A 22516-nucleotide genomic window follows, 5' to 3' on the forward strand; every position below is an offset into this window, starting at 1 on the left:
GGTAAAAAGGAGAAACACCTTTCAAATAGCTGAACAGGATGTGAAGAAATCACTCACGGTAGTTTGATTTATTTTTTTTTTAAGTGGCATTCATAGAGCCCTTCTAAAGTGAAAAACAGACTAAATTATGTGCTCAAGAATCAAAGAAATAGCAAAAGCATATTTCCATAGTATTCACATAGCCTTACAACCGAGAAATATTGTTAGGTACTCAGCTGAATGTTAAGTTTATATGTACAACTTTGAATAAATGATATATATATTTCCCTATCAACTACAGTTACTTTCTTCATTCTTGAAAGATAATAATATAATAATTCTCAGCTAGGTTCACAAACTGTATTTGATTAGAAAGAAAATAGATATAAGAACACATATTTAAATAATTGTATTTTAAATCCATTAAATAGTATTCAAATTTTTTATTGCCTGACAATTATTTGTCATTAAAAGCTTCTGAACAAACCAGTGCAAGTCTTAAGGTGTGTTCTGAAAAAACGATAAACAATATTGCATAGAGAAAGTACACCGAAACTTCCCAGTTCTTCCAGACATTTCTTTCAGCATAAATTACTCCTATTATTTATTAATTTATTAAGACAGAGCCATGTTATCCCCTCCTAGAGACTAGAATAAGTGCTGGAGCAGGGTGATGAAAAAAAAGTTATGGAAGTCACTAGTGCAACACTAGAGCTGCAAGTATATATTTTTTTAGCCAATAACTCTAATTCTCACAGTTCCACAAATGAGATCACTTGCTCTACCCTACTGACACTGTACTTTTGTCAGATTCAAGAAAAAAAACTGCATTACTCAGCAATTACAGGACACATTTAAATTAAATATGGCAATACAGCTAGAAGATGAAAAAGAGGAAAAGCTGGTAAAAAAAACCCTGATAACGAAGTCCAGTTCTGGTGATCATGCGATACAATATCGAAAGCCTTTTCCAGGTTACTGAGACTTTTATTCTTTTACATGTAGAGCAAGTGAGAAGGGAAGAGAGCTTAAAAAAAAAAAAAAAAAAGAATCTGTGGTCTGTAAATGATCAGCACAAAAATAAATTATGGTCAAGTAACTGAACTTTTCTGATGTGTAAATTGAATCACTCCCACACGCTGGTGTTTTATAATTAAAAGACCATTTTCACTGTGGGAAATTTTACTGAATTTTGTATTAAAAGAAGAAACAAACCATCAATCAGGAGGAGGTAGGGAACTCAAAGAGCTCAACCCATTAAACTTGAAGAGTGTAGTCGAATTCTGAATGACTTGCTCTAGGAAACTGTAGCTCTTTTAAGGCACGATACTGTACAAACATTAATGAGCAGAACACGCATTTGATAGCTGTACTAAAACCTTTTGTAGTCATACAGAAGAACACACTTCCCATTTGGTGTCACAAGATGCTGAACACTGTTTTACACAAACCCTTTTTTGAGGTTCACAAGCTTTAAATGATCTGACTTCAGCTACCATTGAGAAAAAAATCAATTTGCTATAACTAAAGAAAAAAATAACCAGGTATTTAATTGATTCAATATAGTTGCTATGCAAGTTCTGATCAGACTGACTAATATTTGGTTAAAACCAGAAAGAACACTGCCAAATACAAACATTTCTGAGTGGGCACCAACAGCTACCATTACAGAGATATGATACTCTCCTGACATGCTTTCATTTGAGATCTGGTTCTGGATACATTTTCAAGTTATTAACCTAAAGAGGAGAACTCTCACAAAAGAGTTAAAAACTCTTTTTGAGAATTTCATTATTTATTCAATTATGTTATACCCTCTATAAGACTGATTGGTAACAGGGTGAAACATAGAGAAAGAAAACTTTATCAACCTAAATCTTTTTTTCCTGGACAAAATACTCACATAAGTTAAAGTTAACACTGCACCCATTTATCCTATTTTTTTTTTTTTGACCTACGCTGTTATTGCAACAATAGTAAATTAGATACAGCAGCATAAATTATTGAGAATGGGTTAAGTCAATAGGGCATTGCATACTGAGCACATACTGGCCTCTTGTAATTTTGTAGTTATGCTCTATTCTGTCAGCTAGATAACTGTGTGTCATGTAAAAATCACCAATGCAATATATGAATCCCATTACAGATTGAGGCTGTCAGATGTTTCATCTTACCTTCAGCTTTCTATCTGATGTTATGCTGGTGGGTCTCAGATGAGCCAGGAATCTGCAAATAGAACAGATTACGATGAACAAGGTCATCATGAATTTTTAAAAATTGTTTAACTGTTATTACAAAATGCCACTGTAACTTTTAAAGCAGAATATTAGAAAATTTTTTGTACCTTTTTTCCCGCTCTTTGACTTGAGATAAGGAATATATTCCTTAATTGTTTATCTTTCTTAACATCTACAAGTGAGATGCAGCTCTCACAGTATTTATTATAGCTGCTACTGGACTGATATAAGACAAATTTATTTGTTTAGATCACATGGAAATTTTGATTGCATGTTGGATACTAGATCTAAACACGTTATTTAGGGCATCAGTGTTCATTCTACCCCATTTAATTTCACATTTGGTTTCTTCAGATCATATATGAAAAGGTTCTTTCCTTTCTACTGCCGTAGAAAAGTGATCAGGTGTCCTGAGCATTTAACATTAAATTTAGGATATAGGTCTTCCTAGCTTTAGCACAGTGAGTTTTCAATGGCACCTTAGCAATTTGGTTGATGCATTATGTATCAGCAAACATGATAAACTATCCTCCCGTAGATTTGAAAAGCCAACATACTCAAAAGTAATATACATGAAACATGTGGGAATGATACTGATTGTTTTTTGAAGAAAAACATAACCAATAGCACTTAGAATATATAAAAAGGGCTATTTTCAGAAAGCATTTTTTCATACATATTACAAGCTTACAGTGTTCTGAAGTTAACTATAAAATGATTTTCTGTTTTAATAATCAGGAATTTGGAGTATTTCACACATAAAAAGTAAGCATTGATAAATTAAGGGGATATACAGAACAAAGCCTTTGCTTCATTCTTTTATTTCTAACATTCCAATTACATTCACACTGTACTGCATCGAACTCCACAACTACTACTTGCATCTAGAACTTCTCTCCAAGCAGGGATCCAAACAGCCTACAAGTTTTTTATTTCAACTTTCAGTAATGCTAAAACTTTGCATGTGACAATGGCAACTTATTACAACAGAATATGAAGAAATGCACACTCCCTGTACTTATGTAAATACTTTTTTCATCACAACATACTTTGCCTCTATTTCACTGAACTTCCAGCACTAAAAAAATTGCAGTGTGAATGAGCACTTAATATATTTTTTTAGATTTCTTTCAAGCCAAATAGGTGAAGCGTAAAGGATTTTTTTTCTTTTTTCTTGTTTTAAAGGTAGACGTTGATCAAAGAATCAGAAGTAGTAGTGTCAGTATGATGCAACTAATGGGCACAGCACCAGAAAAGTCATTCCTAATACTGGCTTCAAACTTCTGATAGGCAGAGATTAAGAAATATGATCAGCACACTATTTTTAACTTCTGGGGAAACAAGTGTACACTTTACATTAAGTCACAATATCAGTGCTCTACATTCTGAAAAAAGTGGGTGGATATTGGATCTGTGTATTCAGGTTCTACCTGAACTGCAAAAGACTTTTCCTATGGTATCTGCAAATATGAACCCACATAGTAAATTTCAGTGCAAACTCTTCCACTGACAAAAGTCTCCCTAAATATGGGCCTTGGTAAGTAACTGAAGAAAAACTTGATATAGACATAAAATGAACAGCCTGACTGTACAGTCAATACAGAAATTAAATAAACTTCTATGCTAAAAAATAAACATAGGAATTACGGGTTCAAGATAGTGAAAAAACAAAGCCTCAATATTAACAGTGCTTTAATCCACAGTGACCACTTGTCAAGTCACTGATCTATACCATTATAAAACCTGGATTTTATATCACTAAATATAAGAAAATTCTATTTAGAGGTATTTCATATTACTTACTATCATATTTTGTGGGTACAAATCTCATTTTAAGATTGGGGAAAATGAAAATTATGTGACTGTATAGAGCTGCTTTTTGCTTAATTGGAGGTCATCAGTAACATCAAGTCCTCTGGTTCATACAGAAGCCCCAGTACTACAGTATTTGCATTTTATCTTTTTGTTCTAGGTACAAAACCAAATACAAAGTAACCAGGCTTGTAGCTGATTTCCTGAGCGTCCAATCATTCATATTTGTGTAATCAGAATCCATGCACTAATGGATCATAGGTAGCCTACTTCAGGAATTCTGAACCCAAGAGAAGCTGGAAGGCAAATCTGAAATGCTGACATGTAAAGACCTACGGTAATTATCTTCAGTTCCATCTTTAAGTTTTCTACGTGCATTTTAAGTTGCAGGAATTTTATCTTCCACCGCTGGAGGGTGGGCTAATGAGTTCTATGTGATGACTTCACAAATTTCAGTCAAGCAGGAATTCTTATAACTATTCTGTCTTCAATATTTCTTATTCCTAGGTTTAGAAGACCCTGTGCCCAAAATTCTTCACATTGTGATTCCATTTTCTAGGTGCCTAACAAAGCTGATTCAATTCAGTCATACTTTGGAATATATTCTTAGCATGGCACACTTGAATGTCAAGCTAGGTGACGTTCACTGTCAACATACTTAACTCCCTTTGATGCTCTGATCATAATTTACTGGAGCACGATCAAAGAGTGCAGCCCTCAGAAGCTTGGGAAGGAGAACTGAAAATAGCAGCCAGTGGAAGACTAATAAACAGCAATAGAGGCTCATCCCACATCTGCTCAGATATGGAACTGCACAATTTCATTAGAAAAAGTCTGAGCATTCAGTCTGCTGGTTTTAAGAGGAAATGTAAAATTCAGCAGAGGGGCCATGAACAAGAGATTTGAAAAATCAAAAGCTTATTTTTAAGTAGTTCAGCTCATGTGCAAACTCTTACAGATCTGGCAGAAGAATATTAGAACCTCAAAAAGTACTACTGATTTACGAAAAGGGGAAGTTAGCATTGTTAGGATGTATAAATTGTCAATTTTCAGCAAGAAAATTATAATTTCCTCTGGTTCCAACTAGTTTCTGAAAGCTGACATTGAAAAGTCATTTATGACAGCCCCAGCCCAAACAACATGGCAACAACAAAGTTGCCTGGCCTGAGCTGCCTTTCCAGGAGGCCTTTGGTCTCCCATAGGTCCAAAATCTCTTGAGGGCAAGAGACATACATTTAGAAAACTGAATCTGCTTCCAGTAGTCCACCAGAGAAATCAACTTTTTTTTCAGCATCCCACAAAAATCAGTGAAATATTTACATAACCATTCATCTCACAGAGAAAATGGAAAACATAGCAGGGAAAGACACCACTTCTACTTGAGGTGTAAGTGGCCCAAAAAAGCTGATAAAACTTCATTGCTACCTGCCAGACATAACACTGAAATGATCCAGTACGTTCTATTGCTCTTTCAATTTTAAAGTTGTGTATACTTGGAACATGATTTATTATATTTCCATGTTAACATCCATGAGAAATTGCACTTTGATTTGAATTGGGTAAAAATTGCTTGTATGCCAAAAAACAGATTTCTGTTACAGGACACTGACCAGGAATTTTATTCCTGGCTCAACAATATGTTGGGATAGGAAAAATGGGTAGGGAACTTCTTTTCATGGAAACCTGTTCTCTCCACCTTTGCTGGAAAGGACCATTGAAAACTAAGTGGTAATGAATCCAGTGTTTGCGCATTGAGAAGAAGCTAGCATAACATATAGCAGATACTATATGTAGCAGACAAACGGTTATTGGTGACATAGAAACAAATCAGGTAAGCAGCTTCTTGCAGAACTACACCCGCCAAACAGGATTTCAGTAGAATTTATACTGAACAGATTGGATAGGACTAGACATATACCGTAAACTCAGAGAAGCACCCTGGCTACTTATGTGAATTGCACTCTTTTGAAGATTATATTGGAGCCACATCCCTAATCATAGCTGGAAAGAGTTTCGAGCCAAAGACCACGTAGAGCATTTTTATATACTAGTTCACTGAGTTGGATCATTGGTAACAAATGAATTAAAAGCAGCCAAGAGATGCAGTGCGATGGAGAACAAAAAATGCTAGGCTCATTCAGAATGAAAGAATGGACTTCATAGACTCCCACCGTAAGCAGTGATCCACCACCACAGTCTCAAAGATCCAAAGAACCAGCAAGAGAAATTTTTGAAATGACCGTAGTAATGCTGGTGTATGCAACTATCTACAGCTGAAAGGAACAGTGAGAACAGACTTCTTGGTCCCAAGTAAATCCACTGGAGTACCACTCATTTAAAAAGTGAAATTATTAAAAAAAAAAAAAAGCTTCTTAGGTAACTATAAGGAGAACTGTATTTTTATACACCTATATCCTTACGTATAGCTTTATAACTGTATAAATAATTATATTTTAACTATTACTATGTAAGTAACTGGTCCATGCATGATTGCTTGTGTGACAAAGATTACACACTATACAAATACAATATTTTACAACTTCATCACAGTAAAATGCAGCAGTGCAACTGTAATGTAACTGCCACTTAGCAGTACAGATTTATCTCCTTCTATGTAAGCACCTTTTTTAAAATTTAATCGCAGTAAAAATATATCTGTGCAGTATCCACAGAACCTCAACATGCTGTTAATTCATTTGGTTATTAGCAGTGAGGCATAGCCACAACTAGAGCTCCTGATAGTAAGCTGGAACAAAAAAATGTGAAGGAGCACTGGAAAATGCAACATTTTAATGTTAAAATGTCATTACTTAGAAACTATGGACTTATGCTTCTCAAGCAACTTCTTTTTCCCCCCAATTTTTTCTTGTGTTTTCTGTGCCAGCGATATAATTTCCCATTGAACAGATTCTTTACATATTATTTTCATGCTCACAGTATTACTGGTAAAACCTGCTGAGATGCAACCTTACAGCTATAAAGATGTCAGTTACCTGTCATATGTGCTTAAAATAATTGGTATCATAGGAAAAGCAACAAGTAACATTAAAGATCAGTAATCTCTGTGATAAAATGAATAACATATGTTTAAAATGTGTAATAATTGGAGCACTGTTCATCCCATTTCATAGAAAACCTGGGCTTGCTTAGACTATTTGTAAGCAGGAATTGCATGCTATAATTACTGGTTCTATCAATTTCACGTTCACCTCTGCTATACAACTTCTTTAGCTTCATGACACTTTATCCTACACAAACATCACTACGAAAAACAAGCAGGAAAACAAATTGTCCCTAAGAATTTTGTTCACAGAAAGAAAGAGTAAAGCAAGTAAGAAAAACAGGGGTAAAGATAAGAGTTTAAAGGGACTGGAATACTCAATTCCTTAAATTACTGTGATCCAAACTACACAGCTTTCTGCACTACTACTCATTTATCAACAAAATATAAACCAACAGTATGCCTCATCTTTACGAGATGAACTCATTCCTTGCACAGAATAATATTTTTTTCTGTTTATATGGAATATAATTAGTATGAAAAATGTACAATATCAAGCAAGGCTGTACATACAAAGGTATCAATACAAATGTTTTTGAAAAGGCAAAAATACGACTGTTGTTATGAAGACAATTTTAGGAATATAAAGATATAACTTTACATTTATTTTATTTGAGTTACATCGTTATTGTTTTTCTTTTTCATAAAATGTTTTTAACAGGCTTCTTTTTTCCTGATCCTTCCTTGATTATGTGTGCTTACATCATAGTGATTGAATATTCACATAAAGCTGAGGATAGATGATTTGCACTGAATGATGTGGCAAAGAGCTTTCCACTGTAGGCTGCTCCTGAATGCTGAGCAAGATAAACTCTGGCAGTTCCCAGAGAAACCTAACATATTTGAAAGCCAGTTGTTAAATAATGTTAGTATTCAGATCTGTACTGACTGAAGTCTCAAATTATTGTTAATTAAATGGAGTCTAGCCTTTAAAGGAACTCTATTTCTTCACTGATGAATCAAATAATTACTATTTTAATCAGTTCTGAGATTAAATTCTGGCCCATCAAAAGCAGTACTTTAACAAGAGCCAACAAGATGCTGAAAATGAATGTTCTGCAACTCCAAGACCTTTACAACTCTAATTCCAGCCCAAGCCAGCAAAATTCAGTAAGCAGTTTTTGCCCCCCTCATCCCAGCTGGAAAAAAAAAAAAAGAAAAAAAAAAATCACTGAAAGGAGTACAGATTTTTTTTCCATAATCAGACATAGGAACATACAGAAGTTTGGTCAAACTCCTGAATGCTATTCTAAAATGTCAGACTCTCCTGTTCCCCTCTCAAACCCTAAAAAAAAAAAAGTCAAATTACTCTGTTTTCTCTTTGTATTATCTTTTTGTTACCCACTTACCTATTCTTAATAATGCTAATTAAATGTAGTTAACTGCAACACAAGAAATCCTTAAAAGCTCACTGTGGATATCCTCCAAATCATTTAACTTATGTGCCATATATTTCCTACCACTTCATACATTTTGAGAAAATAAAATCGCTGTCTTGTAGATGATCAGGTTAATATTAGTGAGTTGTAATTAGAGCAGAAAATTCAGTGTAAACTGCTTTTGTGTTACTTATTTTTGAAGTCACAAAGAGCCTCAAATAAATAAAAATGAATTGAATAGAATGCAATTTATTCCTTTCAAAGGTTTTCTCCAATGGATATAAGAAAAGTAATAACCAATTCAAAGTTAGTTTTCAAATATGCAAAGTCAAATTGGACCATGTTCACTAAAACTAAAGATAACCACCTCAGGCTAAACCAGCATGTGGTTTTGGATGCGACGTTCTTTGCACTTTTCTTTTTTGAAGTCTTTTTAGAAAGGTGTAAAACAGTTAAGATGGGAAAAGAGGGGCTAAGACTTTAAAGGTTTTGACGGTTTGCTCTGCAACAGCCATAACTGGATTTACTGAAAGAAACCAAACAAAGTACTTAAAAAACTTAAGCTGATCTGCAAACATTTGCTGCAAGCATACACATTTTTGAACAAGCTCATTAATAGTACTTTGAGGGGATGTAAATTTTGTCTCCAGTTGATTTTGGAAGTTTTTTTTTTTAGCAGAACTGAAAAGAGAGTAGGCCTTAAAGAACAGGAAGCATTTTGGGGAAAACGAGTGCCCTAGAAAATGGCTACTGATACACACTGGTTGGTTATAATTGCCCTTGCCAACCTTGACCACTCAGTGACTAAATATCAGGAAAAAAAGTCAATATTACGCCAACTGTGCACTTAACTACAGTGTTTCTGTGTTCACACAGAGAAAACAAAAATCAATGTATTGTGTGAGAGACTACCATCCTTTTGGAATTCAGTCAATCCACTGATTTATTAATGCTATTGATTATACTGAAGGAAACATACTATATGAAGACTTGCCATATCAAAACGTGACTCACAGTTTCCAGTTTAAAGATTTGATTTGATTTTACAGTTTGGGACATGAATTATCCTTGAAACAAACTCCATTCATAGAGACGGGAATTCTGTGAAAAAAAATCTCTGCCAGATATATTTCTTTCAGTCTGCAGAAATATGCTCAATATCACCTTTTACTTTCATATTTAAATATTTATGCACAGAAACACCTTTTCTAGGATCTGAGGCAAGATGAACACAAAATATAATTGCAATTAGAGATATGCTGAGCTTCCAGAAAATATGTCTGGAGACTAAGTCATGAAGAATACCTGCTGATTCCTGAGTAGCATGGGTACTTAACTTACCTGCATGCTGTGCGTCTAGTTACTGTTTGTGTTTCACAGGAGAGATCCATTACCCACATCAGTAGTGGGCAACCAATTATAACCAGAACGTATTACTTCAGCTATCATAATATATTAGGTTACAAGTGGCAAATCATGAGGATGATCTACGATAATTAAAGGAAACTGACAGCAAGTTATGCATGTGTGATTCATCAGAAGAGAAAAATGCAAAAATCAACAGTAACTGCCACATGAGATAGACTGCAGTCTTCACTTGCCTTGTGGTTTACACCAGTCACCATCTTCATTTACTCCAACGTACTAATGCTTCTGGATTTTAATCATGATTAACTAGTTCAGCTTGAATGTGGGAAAACGACGACGTTTCAAAGGATTTTTAGATAAGGTCTTGAGTGGTTATGCACATTACAGAATTATAAACCCAGCATAGGTGTCTGTGCACTAAGGTATACACAAAATATACTGATAGCAAAACAATTATAGTCAATGAGGCAGTTTCTATTAACTCTAAGTAACCCCTGCACCATCAATGAACTACATTATAGTAGACAGTGAAACCACATTCAAAGATTTTCATTACCTTATAGTTTTCCTCTTGCAGGTAAGATAGATACTTCTGTATCAAAAGGTAATTCAGTCTCATAGAATGTACTGAAAGGGAATCACAAGGATCTCTGAGTCCAACTCCTGACTCCACAGAGGAACACAGAAAATGGAATGCTATCCAGATGCTCTTTAAACTCTGGCAGCTCGGGGCCACGACCACCGCCCTGGGGAGTCTGTTCCATGCCCAGCACCCTCTAGTGAAGAGCCTTTCCATACCCTCACCTGACCTTCCCCTGACACAGCTCCATGCCATTCTTTTGGGTCCTGTCACTGTCCCCTATGAGGAGGAAACAACCACCACATAACAGAAGGATGCAAGAATAAAATAAGAACTCAATTGCTGTATGAATCTTCTATGTGTATTTAGGCTTGTGATAGCTTTAAAAGAAAACAATGATTGCACTGCAACATAAATGACACAACTAGTCATTCAAATTCTCCTTTCCAGAAAGATATCACACTTCCATTATCGGTTTGATTCTCCACTGACGTTAATAGAAGCTTTTCTACTAATCTGAACTATCTCGGCAGGTATACTATGTACAAACATACTATGTACATACATACAAATAGCTGAGCAGTTTTGAAAATATGACAACTTCACAGCTTTTAAAAACAAGCAAAAGAGACGCATAAAAAAGCGAGCAAATAAAGATTACTTATTCTATACCAAGTGCCTAAAATTGCAGCGCCAAGGTTGCAATTTTATATTACTGTAATTTGCCCTGTCTCAATGTTGTTAATAAAATATAACATAAAAGGTGCTGCATTGTGATCTCCTTTACAAGAAAAGTTTTGGGGATTTCTTCAGAAACACAATTCAACAGTCATCTCTGATGAGCTTCTACACCAGAGTGAATTAACAGCTGGGCATGGTACACAGAATTGGAATGAGGGAAACTCACTGCCAATGGATACAACACAGTCTGCAAAGGAATAAATACTTTTTCCATGGCATATAAAAAAAATGGATTCTAAATTTGCTAACCTGGGAGTCTAGTTCTTTAAAAACACCAGCTTCCAAACTCAATCAAAAAAGCAGCTTTAGCATGTTAGAAATTATTACGAAAGAAAGCTGGACAGGAAATGTTTATACCATACATCTGCTGTGTATTCATGTGGAACACTTAATTACTTACCATCATTTATTTATTTATTTTTGTTAAGGGAAAAAGAAAAAAAGTGCCTTAAGCCTACAAAATAAGAGGAAAAGGTAGGAAGAACATGAAGGGATTCCAAAGGCATTCCATACCAGAAGACACTGGAATAGATCAAAGTTCTTTAGCATGAAAAAGAGACAGCTGAAGAAGCATATTATTAGATGTCTATATAAATTTGTACAGGGAAATTTAATTACTGTAATACTAGAATAGGGAACTTTCAATTGAACTATCACCAGACAAGTTCTAATAAACAAATGCAAAGGTTTCCTTAACAAAAATGTAATTGAATTGTTTGAGTCATTGTCTCAAGATGACGCAGGTGATCATCATTAATTTTAAGAACCTAGGGGATTCCTTCATACCTATGCAACATAACAGCCTTGAATTGTTCTCTGATATAACAAGACCTCACGCCATAAAGTTCCAAGTGCTGGGAGGGTTTACACAGGAAAGTGTTGCCCAAAAACACTTCTTTTCTTGCACTTGCTCTTTAGACATCTCCAACTCATTTGACCCAGTGTGTTTGCAACTTCTGTATCAGAAGTAAATCATGCTTCTGCAAAATGCCTGTTTTCTTTCTGTGTATAGGAGACACATTAGCTCTCATCCATCTTCATTAGTAAACTGATACAATGCCACATTAACTAAGCTCAAGATAAGAGAGGTTAGATAGGTAAGAATTGATGAAGGTGAGATACATGCCGGTAGTCCTGAAAGCCAAAGACTTACTCAGAGCCTCAATTTTGAGTGATGTTATTTAATATTTTCATTACTGATCTTGGCAGACAAATAGTAGGAGGATGCTGACAACATTTTTTGATGACACAAGGTAAGCAGAGGAGGACTGTTGCATCATACAGGAAGCAAGGGATGACCTTGAGGCCTGGTCTAATAGAAATAAGGATGAAGTTTACACAGATAACACAAGACTATAAACAAAACCTGTTTCTGTTAGAAAGTGTCATTAACATCCCAGTGCTTCTTCCTGCATCTGATCAGCCTACTTGCTTAAGAAACATTCATTATGTTCTCTGTGTACATGCGTATGCATGACTGTGTCGCACAAGGAAATACTGAATTCATTTTAAGTATACAGCGATTATATATCCACCAGTGGCTTTTCCAGCCTGATAATATTTCTGAAACCTATTTCAGTTTGCAACATTGCCATAAGACACAGAAAGTCAGTTAATGAAAGAAAATATTTTACAATACTAAAAAGCTAAAGACAAGGAAGATCTTAAATATGCAAAAATACTGAACTTTTAGGGAGAGATTTGAATGTTATCTAGAAATTAACTCACCACCCGGAATAGTGGCAGCTCTCTATGTCATTTCCCTTGGAATGCTATTGGTTCCTTAAGGAAACTCTGGGACATATTTTCTAACATTAACATATTTTTCAATGTCATTACTTTTAATTGTCCTTTCCACTATGTCTAATTCAGCATTTACGTTTTGTTATGTCAGTCAAAATGTTACTGGGCCTTATCCATATAAATACATTCTGCTCCAAGCAAAGGACAAGTTTATTGAGTAAAGTTCAAGTAAAGAAAAAACATCTCTTGAACCAGGACTCATGGATTACGATTGTAGGCTGATTTCAACTACCTGCAAGATAGTCAACTTCTCTCTAACAAAAAACATAAGTGTTATGAAAAAATACCATGGTAGACCATGGTATTATAAAGAACAAAGTCAATGCAAATGTAATGGGAAGTCACCAGTACTGTACTGTATAAAGACCAAAAAAAAAAAAAAAAAAAAACACACTGTGGAAAGTCTTTTACATTTGACTTATGGAAATATTTTAATCACTAAGAATCCCTTGTAATCACATTTAATCACAGTATCTTCATTATATATATTAAATAATTCTGTTCTAACATAAAAATTCTTCATCAGTTATGCAACAGGATATTAGACTTGGATATTCTTCAGAATATTCTGGAAACTATTTAGAATAGGAATGAATTCCATGGATTGTAATGGTGTCTGAACACAGGCTGGATACTCTTCATTCTCACACAAATCAGCTGAATCAGGTGCTGATCCTGTAGCATTGTTTTGTCATTGTTTTTTCCTTTCGCAAACATTAAGTTCAGTGGTTTTTTTAAAGGGATTTCATAAAAAATACGAGTTGGAATCTCTGAATCATCCTGAACATTTTTGCAGCTCTATAGGTTTGCATAACTTTAAAATACATACATGACTGTTTCTGAGTTTTAAAACTCACTTATCTATGTATCATCCTGCATCTTTCTGGGTTATCAACACTAAAAAAAAAAAGCATGTGTGGTGATGGTAGTTTAAAATTGAACTCTCCACCTGTAACATAATTCAAATACTAATTTTTCTTTTTAATGTATTGCTTAGTGTAAAGAAACCACTCACACCAAGACTGAACTGCATTTGGAAAAGCAAGGAGCAAATTACACTTCAATTTGATAAAATAATTCTAATTGCTCAACATCTCACATTTCATAATATGAATGCTTGCAGAATTTAAAAGCAGAGCTGCATTCAAGGCACTGGACAGACCTTTACAAACTTTTCCCAATCAACAGAGGACATTTCAGAGGAGCACAGAGAATACAGAGAGAAAGCTCTTCTGATTAAATATCTAAACTTCAGGTAGCTCAGCAAAGACAGATCAGAAACTCAATTATGTAGACAGTAGTGTGATCTATATGCCTCCCATGGAAATTCCAAAGACCTAAATTAGGAGCTTGTCTCTCTGTATCAATTACTAGCAGGGTATAGCACTTAACTATACGTATTTCAGTTAGAAGGTTGAGCTTAGAACGTGGAGTCAGGCATCAATCTATTGATTATAACATTAATTTTAATTGTTAATATAGCCTGAATATTCTGGCATTTTTTCCAAGGACATTCTATTATGTGCCTATTAGAGACATAAGTGACTGTTCTAGGAATTAGTTCATTTATTATGACCACAGTAAACTTCCTTGTTACAGCACAGACAAAAATGTCATTCTTTCCTATTTAACTACCAATTAACTAAGCACAGCTGCTTTACATCTCTAAAAAACACTAGAGTTACTATCATTTGCTACACTTGTAATTGACAACTGGATGGAAGAGGGCATATGAACAAGGAAGAGCCAAGCAAAGGATTCAAGGCAGTAATCTCTTCAAAAGACACTTAAGGAGTAAAGTTTTAACATCTGTAGTCAAGAAAAGAAAAAACCACCGCCACCATAAAAAGAAATCCTTATCAACTTGCCTATTAAGATAATGAGGAAAAAACTAATTAAAGTAAATTAGCTTAATGTGCACAGGCTGGATAAAGACAGATCACTTTTAAAAATCCAAGAAGATAATGGTACCCATTTGGGATATGTTTTTGGCATTTTTCACATAAATTGGACAGTTTTAGAGGATAAATATGGTACAGAAGTCCTTACAGACAATTATGTCTTCACAGTACTGGTGGCTGACATCATAAAAGTGTAATTTTAATTGCTATTAATTGCATTAAGTCTACTTTTATTGAGTACTTAATGCCATCTCTGACAGTTTTAGTAATTTATGTACTTTAATGAAGCCACACAGTAGAAGTTTGGACATAGAGGGTCATTTACACTATGTTCAAAACAATCTACTTTACCAGCTTAGACATACAGGTTATAAAAACACTGACTTTTGTCCTCTCAAGTTTTTTTTTTCCCCATTACTTCAGCCTTATGGAGATGTCTACAGAAATCAGTTTCTGACTTGTGTTTTAGATGTACCAGAATTTACTAAATATTCCCAAAAGAAACAGTTACTGTACTGTCTTCCAGTGTGAAGCAACCTCAATCTCCAATAAGTAAAGTGATATTAGAGAACCCAAAGAAGGACTAAATGACACTGATTCACATAAATACTGCGCCAAATGGAATCACAGAATAGTTAAAATAGAATGCTGACACTGCTTTGGCATTCAACTGCAAAGCAACTCATGGCTAATGACATAGGGCTGACTGATAGAACAACTTGGCACAAAGATTTAAAAATACATGAAGTAACTGAAGTAATGCAAAATAAAAACTGAAGAAATATTTAGCAATGCCATTTTATGAAATACAGAGGAAAATAATGTTATTGAATTTAAGTTCTGTGCTAAAATTCTTGTCACCCTATTATCAATAATTGCAGGTCTTCACTGTTTGTGTGATTTGCATTATTAAATTATGAGACATTCATTTATCTCAATCAGTGCTAGTTTCAATATTTGTGAACTAGTAATAACTCCAGTTGCACTAATGGGATAATTCATCTATTACTGCTTTTCCAACTACTTTTAAGCCTACTTAAAACACTAGCATCTATGTACGTATATATACACAGATATAAGTTATTGTGTGGAAAAGGAATGTGCCAGAAAGATCTCCCAGCCTCTGAGAATTCTGGACTATTGTCAAGACTGTGCAAGCATACTTAACAGAATAGGCTACTAAAAGAAAAAAAAGGCAAAATATACCAATTTTGGGGTTATTGCAATTAAGATAATGTCCCCTCACCGGTCACGTGGCAGAGGGTTATAAATAACTGTGGACTGAGAGTTCTATGTGTTAGCTTCAAAGACAGTGAACTCAATACAGGTGCTGACTATTCATCACCACTTTCACTTTGTTATCTCTGCATCACGCAAATCAAACTTGAGGACTTAGAACCAGGCTTTTACAGCCCAAACGGTTTAAGTTGTGCTCTTTGAAAAAGAAAAATGAGGCAGAATTCTCATTTTTAGACATTAAGGAACAGACATTGTTACTTTTCTTAAAAATTAGCAAAGGATTAATAAGATGGGAAACACTGGAATGTCTGAAAGCCAAAAATATCTAAAGGTTATGTTTTAATCTCAAACCAAATGAAATGCAAAACATTTAAAAATAAAAAATATACATTTTTAGGCCTTTTGCAATATTAGTAACATCATCTAATAATAATTATTTGCAGACATTCCAAGCATTTCACATTTTTCATTATCTATGGTCAAAATGAAGTATGAATCTCTGATATTTCTAGTACCTCTAAGAGCAGAACAAGCTTTAAGACTTGCATGAATCCAAAGAATGCTGAACACCGCAAAAATAACTTATTCTGGGAATATTTCATTGTAAGGAAACTGAAAGAAATGTGGTATTTCTACATCATGATAAGAAATACTAGTTCTTTATTTATAAGTTATTTAAATATTCAGTACTTCTATTTGCATTTAAAGTGTCTCAGTCCCAGTATGTCCAGGACTGGCATCAGTCTGGTTTGTTTCTTTCTCTGTAAACAAACACATTTTTGCCTTAAGACACCCTATATCAATGCCCACAGATCAGTTTCTAAATGGGTTGATCTGACAGTAAGGCCTCTTACTTTTTTTTCCACGGAAACTACAGTGGACACAAAGAGCAATAACACTATTTGATAGAGCAAATTCTCAGCTAAAAAATACTACTTTTCAACATAGCCACCACCAGCAGCTGCGCACTGTCACCAGCAATGAACAGAAGCCTGCATGCCACACACATAACAATCTGCACCAGTGGAGGTGACCCGCTGTCACCACTGCTGAAATGCACCACCCACCAGCTCACTGTGCTCACACCCACTGTTTGGTCTCCAGAAACTTCAGCAAGCATCTATGAATGTCAGTGGGTGCCATTTCTTTCCGCATGGAGGAATTCAGTGACACACCATTGCTTCATACACACTTCCGTGTCATGCACCATTCTGTCAGACTGACCCTCTGCTGCCATCTGTCACATGGCAACAACATTTAATGGAATATTGGTGGGAAGGTTTGACCTCTACTGTACTACCACCATCGGTCTCTGACATTGTGGACCAACATCATAAAATAGGAGGCATTGCAGCCCTCACATGTCAAGATTGGCACTGAGGACAGAATTCAAAATTAAAAACATATTTTTTAAGCAAACACATTTTCAGTCAATATAAGCAGAAAGTTAAATTTGAAATATTGTGTTTTAATCAAATTTTTGTCCTAGAAAATAGAAATCTGAAAACCTGAAGTTCAAAGTTCCTTCCATTCTGTACTCACATAATTTTAAGTGATTCAAGATTTTTATTATTATTATTATTATTTTTACTTCCAGTTCCTACGTAGAAGTGATATAATCAGAAATATAACAAAAAGCAAGATGGCAGGAAATTTCCTGCTGCAACCTAAATTAATTCATTATATTTTGATCAAACATATGGCTCTTGGTTAAATGCCTCTTCTGATATGTACCTACAGAAAATATCCACAGCAAAATGAATGTACTGCTGCCAGTCTTGCAAATATATATATTAACATTTAGATTTAGTCCAGAACTGATGGTGCTCATTGGAGGAAAAAAAAAAACAAAAAAAACACAGGGAGACAATCAGGTACATTACGTGAAAGTGAAGGAATAACAGAGTAAGGCGGAGGGAAAGCATGAGAGCAAGAGAGAAATGTTCTCTAGGGGAGATGACAGAATGGGAATGGCACAAGGGAGCTGGTGGAAGATCAAAATAGAGTTCAGAAAACTGAGAAAGGATTAAAGGGAGCCCAAGATACTTTGTGAGGATCAGAGAAAAATGAAGGGGGTGAGAGTCAGAAAAAGATGTGGAGTGGCCACGAGGAGTATTTTACTGGCAGTCAAAATGTCCCAGTGATAAAATCATAAGACATGACAGAAGAGGAACTATATACAGAAATGTGGGTCAGTTGACCTTAAAGGTCAATCTGAAACACTTTACCAGGAAAGAAAGAGGAGTTCAGGAATGACTAAGTCTGCATCTGAGATGCCTTAAAGCAGTGGGGGACTACTCCATTCCTACCACACTTCATTGAGTTTTTGATTTCCAGCATACAAAAGGTGAGACAGTGGAATTCACAGACAACTTCCTTTTATAGAGATATTCACTGCAATACAGACACGGCTTTCTTTTTCAGATAGAAACTAGAGCAATTTTTCAGGAAGGCATCTTGATTCCAGTATGTGTTGATGAGCAGGCTAAAAGAGGTATATTGATAACAAAGTAATTGACAGAATAGAAATCCACTTAAAAATAAAACTTTCTGCTTGTACCTCTTTCTCTCCTTTTCTTAAAAAAAAAAAAAAATAAAAAAAATCAGCTGTTGAGAAAGAGTTCACTTCTGTTTGAAATAGAGATTAGTACATGAAAGAAATATTCATGCTATTTTGCAGACTTGTTACAACCACGTGCTGCCAAATTCTACTTCACTTCCTTCCCTATGCTTTCAATTTCTCTACCTCAGAGACCAGCTGGGATCTCCCAAATTTAACTGCAACTGAAGACAAGGTGTAGAAGACAATACGGCAGAAGATGCAGCTTCTGTTTACTGCACTGTGAGAGGGAGCAACATGGAGCAGCATCAACACCTCCCCCTTCCATCCAGTCCAGAGATAGAGTTAGATTATATTGCTGGTGTTGAAAGGGTATGACACTGAGAAGAATCTGAGATGTACTGATTAGCAGTCTTTCACAGAGGTAAACCCAAACCTTGACAACTCTCAAAGCAGCTGATAAACCTGATTGTGCCTTTTCTTGGCTGGATCACTAGGTCTCTCAGAATCCACATGCCAAAATATCCACACTTAAAGAAAACATCATTCAACATTAGGCAGAAAGTAGTTACATTAAACAGTAAAAAACATTGTTCCCTTGTCCTTACTTTTAAATGCTCTAGCAAGCAGAAAAAAAAAAAAGCTTTGCTCATGGTATATTTTCTAAGAGCCTTTTGAAGAACAGAGACAAATATTTAAAAGTATTAAGCTAACTATCCACCTAAGAGTAACAAAGATAAGATGATGTATCTTCTGTGAGGCAGACAACCTCAGCATGATTTAAAATGTCTGTTTATTGCTTCAGAGATGTAATTTCTTGATTTTCTAATATACAAAACATGTTAGTATTTAAGTTTTTTTTTTTAATTGTTTGCAAAGATACTTTCTCATAATCTGTGTGCTTTCAAAATGCCAAAGGATAACCACCAGCTGCCACAGTCACCAGCTAATTGAAGCTAGCCAGAGATACAAAGAGCAAAAAAGAAACAAGCAGCAGAGCTTATAATTCTGGGGCTGTAACAAAGGTGGTCTACACAGCAGAAATGTGCCCTCCAAAAATGCCAAAAAAGAAAACCAAGGAAGCTCTGAAGCTTCTTGAATGAGGAGGGCCAAGAGTCAGAAACAAACAGAAAAATCTACCTGGTGCTTGTTACTCAGTAGCCTTACTTCTCCTGAAGCAGTTCAGCTTCCCCAGCTCTCATCAGCTGCTTAGGGGCCACAGCACCCTGTTCTGCCCTCCTTGCACATTTCAGAAACCTGATAGACGCACAGCTGTTGCCATCAAACGTGAAATTCACCCCGGGCTGTGAGCCAGCCTAAGGACTACAGCACTACTTAAGTCCCACTAAAACCTTCAAAGGCTTCAGCTGCACTTAAACTTTGTGGTATTTGGCAAAGAATTTTACCAATGTCAGGGAAAGAGCATGAGGCTAAAAGCACTGCACTGGAACCAAATTATTTCTTCTAAAACTGTCAACGTCACTGTAGGGCAAATGAAGGTGATGACAAAGCCTTTATTTAAGAAATAGGCACACGAGGGAAAGATATCAAAAAGAATCGACTCACCCCTCCCGGTAGCAGCGCGCAGACCGAGCCGAGCTGAGGAATGTGTCCCTCCCCCGTTCGTACCGCCGCGCCGCCGCACTCACACACTCACAGAGCCCACCCATTGGTTCAGGCTGTGACCCTGAAATTCCACTACACTCCACCCCTTCACAGCATGAACCAATGACTGAGCAGGTAGGGGGTGAGCCCCTGCAACCTGGTGGCCCAAGACACAATGCACATCGCGACGCATACACAACACCCGCCGCAATATAGAATGTCAAAACAATAAAGGCAATCAGTGGCAGTCCCCTTCACAGTTCTGTTGGGCCAGTACTTGATGTTCTTTCTCGAGGCGTATCTTTTTCAAGGACCAGTAGCGCTTCTGATTCATGCTCTCCAGTCCCCAAAAGTTCAGCAGTGCGTCACAGGGTGTCATGATGTTTCCTCATAAGCGTGTTTGAGTGATGTTGCTCCTGCGGGCCATCCTGTGAACTTAAAACCTCAAGGGGAGTAAAACAGATGTTTAATAGGTACGAGGAGGGGTAGGTCCGCCCTCCACGGTAAGATGCAGGCTGTATTTCGGTCTTGAGTCAACACCTCTGCCTGTATCGGGGCACGTCCTGGCCTTCGATACCACACTCTTTGGCCCGAAATCTGCGACTGAATCACTATATCGGGTACCAAAGGGGGGGTTCTAATTTGCCACATGGACATGATTAATGTCCCCCTTGCAATGAAAACAGGGGTGTCAACTATTACCTCTGTTGGCCATACACCGATTACTGAAGGGTTTACTGATCCCCCAACCTCTAACAATCTCCCCCAAGGTGCAAGGAGACCACACCATTTTGGTCCTGCTTGCACCTTCCAAGGCCATTTTACCTTGTGTCTCCCGGGCTCTAGGTCATCAGGGGCAGGGAGCAGAAGATTATTCATTGTGCCAACTTGTGGCTTGAGTGAGGTGTCCTTGCTTGTAATTTGTATCCTAAGTGGGGAGGCCCAAGTTGTCTGCAGCATTTTTAAAGCACTGGGTCTGCCATCTCTTGGTCTCTCATTCAAGTCTCGCAGGGTTTCATAAAGCCTTTTGGTCCACCCCTGCAAGGACTGTGAATCTGCCTTCAGAGCAGCCTTCAGGATCCCATTGTATCTTTCTATTAGGCCTGCTCCTGTTGGATTGTAGGGCAGGTGAAACCGCCATTCAATGTTATTGTCTTCAGCCCACTTCTGCACAGTTGCACCTGTGAAATGTGTACCTTGATCACTCTCAATAACCTCAGGAGTCCCGTATGATGCCATCAATCTAGTTAGAGCTTTGATGGTATAGGCTTGGTTTGCCTTTGCTACAGGATAGGCTTGCATCAGTCCACTCGCTGTATCGACACAAGTTAGGGCATATCTGGCCCCCTCAGATCGAGGAAGGGGACCTATATAATCGATCTGCCATCGCTGTAATGGGTTGTGTCCTCTAGCGAGATGGGCCGTAGTTTCCGGCAGAGGTCTTGGTCTCATTCGCGAGCAAGCGTCACAGTCCTGACATGCCTGGACAATATCTGGTAACTGTATGGGCAACCCCCATGCTTTAGCTGCTGCCCACATGGTTTTCTGTCCTGCATGCCGTAATTTCCGATGCAGCCAGTGAGCTATGTCTTCTGATGGTGTACTTCCCAACCATCGGACTCGAGCCAGTGTGTCAGCTTCATCATTGCCTGGTGACTGCAAGGGTTGATGTCCAGAGACGTGGTATGCTCGTACAGTCCTGTGCCTAACCACGTTCCATATATCAACCCACATATCTTTGCCCCAGATAGGTCGGGCATGGATTGTCCAATCCTGAGTGGCCCACTGTGCTATCCAGAGCGTGAGCCCTCGGTAGACTGCCCAACTATCTGTGCAGATGTTTAGTGCACTGTTGCCAGGCTCTTGAGTTATCACCATCCACACAGCTCGTAGCTCAGCCCACTGGCTACTTTGTCCATCCCCTTCTTCAAACCATATTGTTTCAGTTGAGGGATGGTATGCGACAGCTCGCCACCTACTTGGGTTCCCTCTGCTGGATCCATCTGTATACCAGGCATCTTCTGGGATAGGGTATTTTCCCTCCTGTACAGGACTCTTTTCTGGACAAGTAACCACTATTTCCTCAGGTGTCTCACTGTGATATGTTACTGGCCCAAGTATCTTTTGAAGTTCTTCCTTCAGTGGAGATGATGACAGGCGGCTTCTTTGGCTAAGATAGGCAACCCAGCGTGCTACTGTTTGTGATTGGGCCACCCCGGTCTTAGGAATGTGAGTTAGGTCTTTTACCCAC

At 36.9% G+C, this 22516-nt stretch overlaps 1 protein-coding gene across 5 annotated transcripts in view; it reads right to left on the reverse strand.

The window, feature by feature from the left end:
* TENM3 (teneurin transmembrane protein 3) overlaps positions 1-22516 on the reverse strand; it is a 1287844-nt gene that overhangs the window by 443692 nt on the left and 821636 nt on the right. For all 5 annotated transcript variants that reach the window (XM_046940097.1, XM_046940098.1, XM_046940100.1 and 2 more), the window contains one exon: positions 2154-2205. The gene's annotated coding sequence lies outside the window, so the exon portion shown is untranslated. The remainder of the gene's footprint in view (positions 1-2153; positions 2206-22516) is intronic.

This window comes from Gallus gallus, chromosome 4 (assembly GCF_016699485.2).
Source record: "Gallus gallus isolate bGalGal1 chromosome 4, bGalGal1.mat.broiler.GRCg7b, whole genome shotgun sequence".
Taxonomy (NCBI): domain Eukaryota; kingdom Metazoa; phylum Chordata; class Aves; order Galliformes; family Phasianidae; genus Gallus; species Gallus gallus.